Source organism: Rattus norvegicus, chromosome 1 (assembly GCF_036323735.1).
Source record: "Rattus norvegicus strain BN/NHsdMcwi chromosome 1, GRCr8, whole genome shotgun sequence".
Taxonomy (NCBI): Eukaryota; Metazoa; Chordata; class Mammalia; order Rodentia; family Muridae; genus Rattus; species Rattus norvegicus.
The window spans coordinates 125,132,337-125,138,336 of record NC_086019.1 but is presented as its reverse complement, the minus strand read 5'-3'; the positions used below and the strand labels follow the sequence as shown (position 1 = coordinate 125,138,336).

General features: G+C 36.0%; 1 long non-coding RNA gene across 6 annotated transcripts in view; it reads left to right on the top strand.

Annotated features, from left to right (window-relative positions):
- Positions 1-332: 332 nt before the first annotated feature.
- Positions 333-6,000, top strand: part of LOC102546835 (uncharacterized) — a 37,676-nt gene continuing 32,008 nt past the window's right edge. For 3 of the 6 annotated variants that reach the window (XR_010060314.1, XR_010060316.1, XR_010060317.1), the window contains exons 1-6: positions 334-1,266; positions 1,531-1,596; positions 2,544-3,159; positions 3,316-3,403; positions 5,501-5,594; positions 5,878-5,946. This is a non-coding gene — a long non-coding RNA (uncharacterized LOC102546835). Of the gene's footprint in view, positions 1,267-1,530; positions 1,597-2,543; positions 3,160-3,315; positions 3,404-5,500; positions 5,595-5,877; positions 5,947-6,000 lie in introns of all 6 variants that reach the window. The other 3 variants (XR_010060313.1, XR_010060320.1, XR_010060319.1) reach the window with 3 other exon arrangements.

The window sequence follows — 6,000 nt, the reverse complement described above, 5'->3', positions numbered from 1 at the left end:
TAGCAGGCTTCGTTTACCTTTTTTCTGTCTACTTTTCTCTCTCTTTCGCCCTTTATGAGGACTCCGTCCTACAAGGAAAATAAGTTCATGTCAGTTTATATATATATTTATAAATCCTTTTTTCAGGCTTATATAAACTTTCTAGTCTAGAAATTCAGAATGACAGCTCACATTGCCACCTAGTGTCCACTAGGTGGAGGCCGCGAACAGCCTGCTGGGAAGCTGCAGATGGGCAGGGTCTGCAGCTGCGCAGAGAATGAAATGGATGGTCCAACACAGACAAGGCCGACCACTCCACCGGATGAAAGCCTTGTCAGAGGTAAGCTTTGAGGTCTCTGACTATGATGGGTGATGGGCGTCCAGTGGCTGAAGAGGGATTCACTGTGAAAGCATAAGTTGAAAGTCACTGTGCTGTGGGCAGTCTTCCCTGGATTCTTAGCATAGGTACAGATTCTGTGGTGTTTCTGCATCTTGCTTTGTACTACGCAGTGCACTTAAAACAACGTCATGGGTTTTACCTTGTACCTCAAATTATAACGTGTAATTTTACGTTTTATTTTCTTTCATATGCGTGCATTTTCTATCAAGCAAATCTGTAGGTAACTATGTTTTTTATTGGCCTATTATTTGTAAAGAATTTTAGGAAACAAAGGGAATTGCTACATATTGTTTTTTTTTTAATTTAATCGTTCTTAAAGAATAAATGTCTGGCCCTTTTAAGAGATCTGTTTGATGCATGTCCAAAAGCTAGGACCTGTTTGGGTTTTGGTGTGTATCTCGCTATTTTTGCATGTTTCTTTTATGCAAATTATTAAACTAATAGTATTCCTATAAAAGCTACATTATATTTATTTATTTAGGTTTCTAAAGTAGGTTATTTAAATTAAATTATTCCTTGAGAAGTTCATTTGTATATATAATGTTTTTAGATTATGTTTAACCCTAAACCTTCCAAGTTCCTCCCTGCCCCCACTGTGCCCTTCCCAATTCTCTTCCTGCCCCCAAATAAAGTACTGAATCCTGTTAGTGTTCCTTGATGTACATTCTTGAGTCATGAAAAGCTACACCTAACCGCAGCCCTGAAGAAAAGTTACATTATTTTGCCTAGCAGCCATCAGTGGTCAGTCTGAGAGTCAGACAGCACACAATCTCAGATGTGGTTATAGCCTTGAATCGTTAGCTTTGTGTGTTTGGCTTAGATTTGTGGCAGAAACCACGAAATGGGGCTATTTGGAGTGGCATTAAGAGGAGTTTACCAGAACACAGGTATTCTTTCACCTTTTGGGGGAATTTCTATAAGTTTATAATTGTTCATACATACATACATATATACATACCTTAATTATACTTAATTGGATCTGTTTCTTTTGAGTTCATAGGAAGAAAAATTAGATACTAATTTAGGTCTGCTTTCTTTTCTAACCTGCATTTTAACGTTTAGATTTTACCTAAAATTCTGATGCTATAAGGGGACTGAGGCTAATATTGTTGGTTTTCTGCTAAAGACTAAAATCTATCATTTCTTTACAGATTACCAGTTCCTTTTCATTGGAAAGAGAATTCTTTTCACATCAACTATATTCAAGTCTACAACAGGTTAAACGTGACCATGTTTATGATCAACTTCAATAGAGCATGAATAGTCTACCTCATTTTGTTTGATTATACATAGCCTCTTTATCAGTGAGAAATATGAGTTCATTGATTTGAGAAATCAATATAAAAATTGTATGCAGGGTGGTTTCAAAATCATACTGAGGAAGCAACATTTCTAATTGCAGTTTTCTCAGACAACCCTTTTGTCATTTGGGGAGGGAATGTCCAGTTATTTTTTAAGCTACCTGGGTAAGATTCCTTTCCTCACTACTTTCAGAAATCAGGCTTTTTACGTACATTCAAAAAGGAGGTATGCTGTTTTGTCCATATTACTTCACAGGGTAACCCAACTTACTGTTTACTGTGTACAAAGTGTAGGATTAATCTTTATGCTAAAAAATGTATACAATTTTAAGACAAGACCATGGAAGTGCTTTAGTGCATTACAGTAATTATCTTCATCTTACCCATGAAACCTTTCATGACCCAAGTGACCTTGTAGTTATTAATAATTATATTGGTTTATTACTCCTGCACAACACCCTTTTCACAGTGTTACATACACGAGGTTTCGATTTTTTTCTACCCCATCTTTTTATTTAGTTCTGTGCCTCTTGTATAATAAAGTACATTTCGTGGCAGTTAGGCATGTAGTTGCCTAAGGATGGAAAGTATTGAGAAATTATGATATTCTAATAAGATATCCCTGTAGGTACTGTGGAGAAAGGTGTACTAAAATTCTCACGTTAATTAAGACTGTTTTCCCTTCCTTTTTAGTTGTAATATATTTTATATATGCTAGTAAACACATCTATATTCTATACTCAGGGATCACACTTTATTCCATTGATTGAGATATATATGTTTATTTCACACTATATTTTGTTTCTAGTATTATTTTTGTTTGTTTTCTTGCTGCTAATTTAGATGTTAATGTTTTGTTCCAGTTTATAATCTCTTGTGGGCAGAAGATGACAGAACTGACATACTACAGAGGAAGGTATGAAGAGTTACAGCGAGCAAGTATGGGCCATTCTCTCAGGTATTTCTGCAGAAGCCACCCATTATAAGTGCACCAAACTTATGTATCATTGGTAAGAATTGCTCACATGTGTTTATACATTATGGCCGTTTTAAAGCATAGATTAACCCATAATGTTCAAGAGAGAGCCTCCTTGTTTTTCTTTTAAATTCATTTGTTTTGATTTCGTGCATATAATTATTTTGTCTATATTTTTTTTTGTTGTTGTTGTTTTCTTTTGGGCAACACTTCCATTCCTGGTAGCTGCTGTGGCCAGAAGATGATACTGAATTTCTGAGAGCTGGAGTCAAGGGTGATTGTGAGTTACCATGTGGGTGCTGACAAAGGAACACAAGTCCTTTGGAAGTGCTCCTAATCCAAGCCATATCACGAGACAGAGTCACCTTAGCTTTGTTGTTGTTGTTGATGATGATGTTGTTGTTGTTTTTGACACAGAGTCTCTCACAGGGACCTGAGTTTCACAGATTTGACTGCCTGACCAGGGACCTCCAGGGACATGGAATTCTTGACTTTCCAGTGTTGTGAGTTATAAGCTCATACCTCTGTGCTTCCCCCATTTCTGTTTTTGTTTTGGTATTCTTTAAGATAATTTCTCTGCATATCCCTGACTCAACTAGAACTGGCTCTGTAGACCAGGCTGGCCTCAAATTCCTTGATCTGCCTGTTTCTTTCCCAAGTGCTAGGACTGAAGATGTGTACCACCATCACCCCACGGTTGTAAGGAAGCCATACGTGTCTGACTGAAAAATGGATTACTTAGATAAGGTACCTTGAGTATTTTCTCATATCTCATACAACAGATGAAAACTAAAGATAGAAGTAGTCATTTAATATAAAGCAATAAAAAATACAGCAGTATATAAAAATATCTCATTTTATAGATAATGATGGACTTAAATGTTTTACTTTACCCAATAACCAATCTATTCTAAATGCCTACTTACAGCAGTCTCCTGGAACCTTTATAAGTACGAGCAAAGTATATTGTGATTCAAACTGTAGCTAAACTTTAGAATACACACACACACACACACACACACACACACCGTTCTATGTGTGACTATGTTCTAGCCTTACAATTCTAGGGTCAATTCTGTATCTACCTCAATCTCAAAAATTTATGTGTGACTTTGAGTCTCCAAACCATATAGAAAGTTGGTACACAATCGCGAATATTTAAAACAGCTGGCAGTAAGTTTGTTGTGGCATCCTACATGGTCCCAAGAATTAGAAAATTATGTCAATGAAAGGTAAATTGGTTATACAAAGAAACAATTTTGAAGTTCAGCTAGATATTTGTATCATTGTCCACTTCACTGTTTGCATGAATATACTGTTGTTAAATATGGTGCTGATATAAGAAGATGAAATCAGATAAATTTCTCCATATTAACATAAAACTTCACATAATTATAAAATAACTTCAAGATAACAATTTACATTTTTTCATTTTCATCCCCAAACATAGAAGAGCAATGCTAGGACTCAGAGGTGATTTGATGTGTAAATGGAGAATGACAGAAGAGCTTCTATTTTTATCTAGCATTCCAAACACTGTCTTAGGCAACCACCCACGATTCAGTGACCTTTCTCCTTTCTACTTCCCCTCGAAAGTTGTATTTACAGTCAGTGGTTTGGATGGTGGTATGTCCCTCCCGTCTCCTAATATATAGTTTCAGAAATTGTCTTACACATAATCTAAAGAAATCTGTGGGCTAGAGAGAGGGGCCTAAGAATGAAAGCATACAACATCCTTAGTTCCCACCACGGAAGTCAAGTCCTCTGTTGTTCATGTGCACATATCTCCATTACCCATGGCTTTAAATAATTAATAATATAAACCTGAAGGATTCCACTAGTCACACTTTGTCATACGTGACTTTTTAGTCAATAGAAGCTATCAAGATATGTCACCCTTCTATTGATTCATCAGCTATGGGACTTTTTCCATTTCTGGGTTGTCATCAATGTCCTATTTGTACCAAACAGACCTTACTTGTGTCTCTTCAAGAAAAGACAGACAGTAAATTATGTCCTGATCTAATTTAAGAATTTTTCCTTGCCAAAGGTCTATGTATTTTAAACTTGCATTAAATAGTCTTTATATAGAGAAATAGGCTGTTCTCAGTCTTGCCCAGGCAGCTCTCCAAGTCTTAACCTCATGTAATCATTCATATTTAATTTCCATTGAGCTGTGACCACAGGTACACCTCTAAGCCTAGCATATTTTCCTTTGCTATGTTTATTTTTCGAGTTCTTATGTAGGATGTCTTTTGATAGAAATGTAGCTGAACATTTATTTTGCTTATATCAATTGCAGCATTGTCAAAATATTTTCATACTTTGAAGGAATTTGGTGGGTCTCTTATGACTTTTATGTTCACAAGAATATGTCATTTTTATATATGTGGGTTATGATTTATTTATCCTTGACTAATAAACTTTGTTAAATATAGAATCCCTCATGTTATTTCCTCACTAAACACAACTCTCAGTAATCTTGGGACAAATGTTGAGTAGAGTTTTGGAGGGAGTGCACATCTGTTTATTTCTAATCTGAAAGTTGAGCCTTTGAATATAAAATGATGTGTATGACTTTCTTCTCTCCTTAGTTTGATGAGTGTTTTATTGTGAATTGAATTCAGATTTGTGATATATTTCCTCTTCCCTCGTCAGATAACCACTTAATTTTTATCATACTCTGTGTATAGTGGGACACATTAACTATTTTTTTTAAATCTGAAATGAATATTTGTTGTTGTGGGGTATTTACCAGAAAAGACTGCTTGGACATGGGTTTATTAGCTGGCCAACAAATCCACTGGATGTTCAGGATCCAGTGCCTCATTGAGACTTTTTCAGGATGACCCTTGAAGAACAATCTTGCTTTGGGTTGAGATACTTCAGTTATGAAGACCACTTAGCCAGAGGCAGAACTACAGAAGGAAAAAGCAAGGTCAGTACATGTAGAGAGCTTCTAGGAGCAATTATTTTGATGAGTTAGGATTAGGTCTTTATTGTAGTTTTGGCACTGTCTACATGCTGAGTTTTACACTACAAATAATACTTCAGCCATAGAAGTGTGCTAAGTCTTCAAAGCTTACTCAGGTCTGGGACCCTGTTGCATTTGTGACTCACATGCAAAATGTGCCCATGTGTACTCTTTCTCTGTGTTATCTTTGTTTCAAAAGTATTTTTGAAGTTTTCATCTGCATTTTTACTTTTCTAATTGAAAATAGATCTACCTGAGGACCAAGCTATGTCACTCTTTGGAATATACCCAAAAGATGCCCCATCATGCCACAGGGGTATGTGCTCCACTATGTTTGTAGTAGCCTTATTGATGATAGACAGAAACTGGA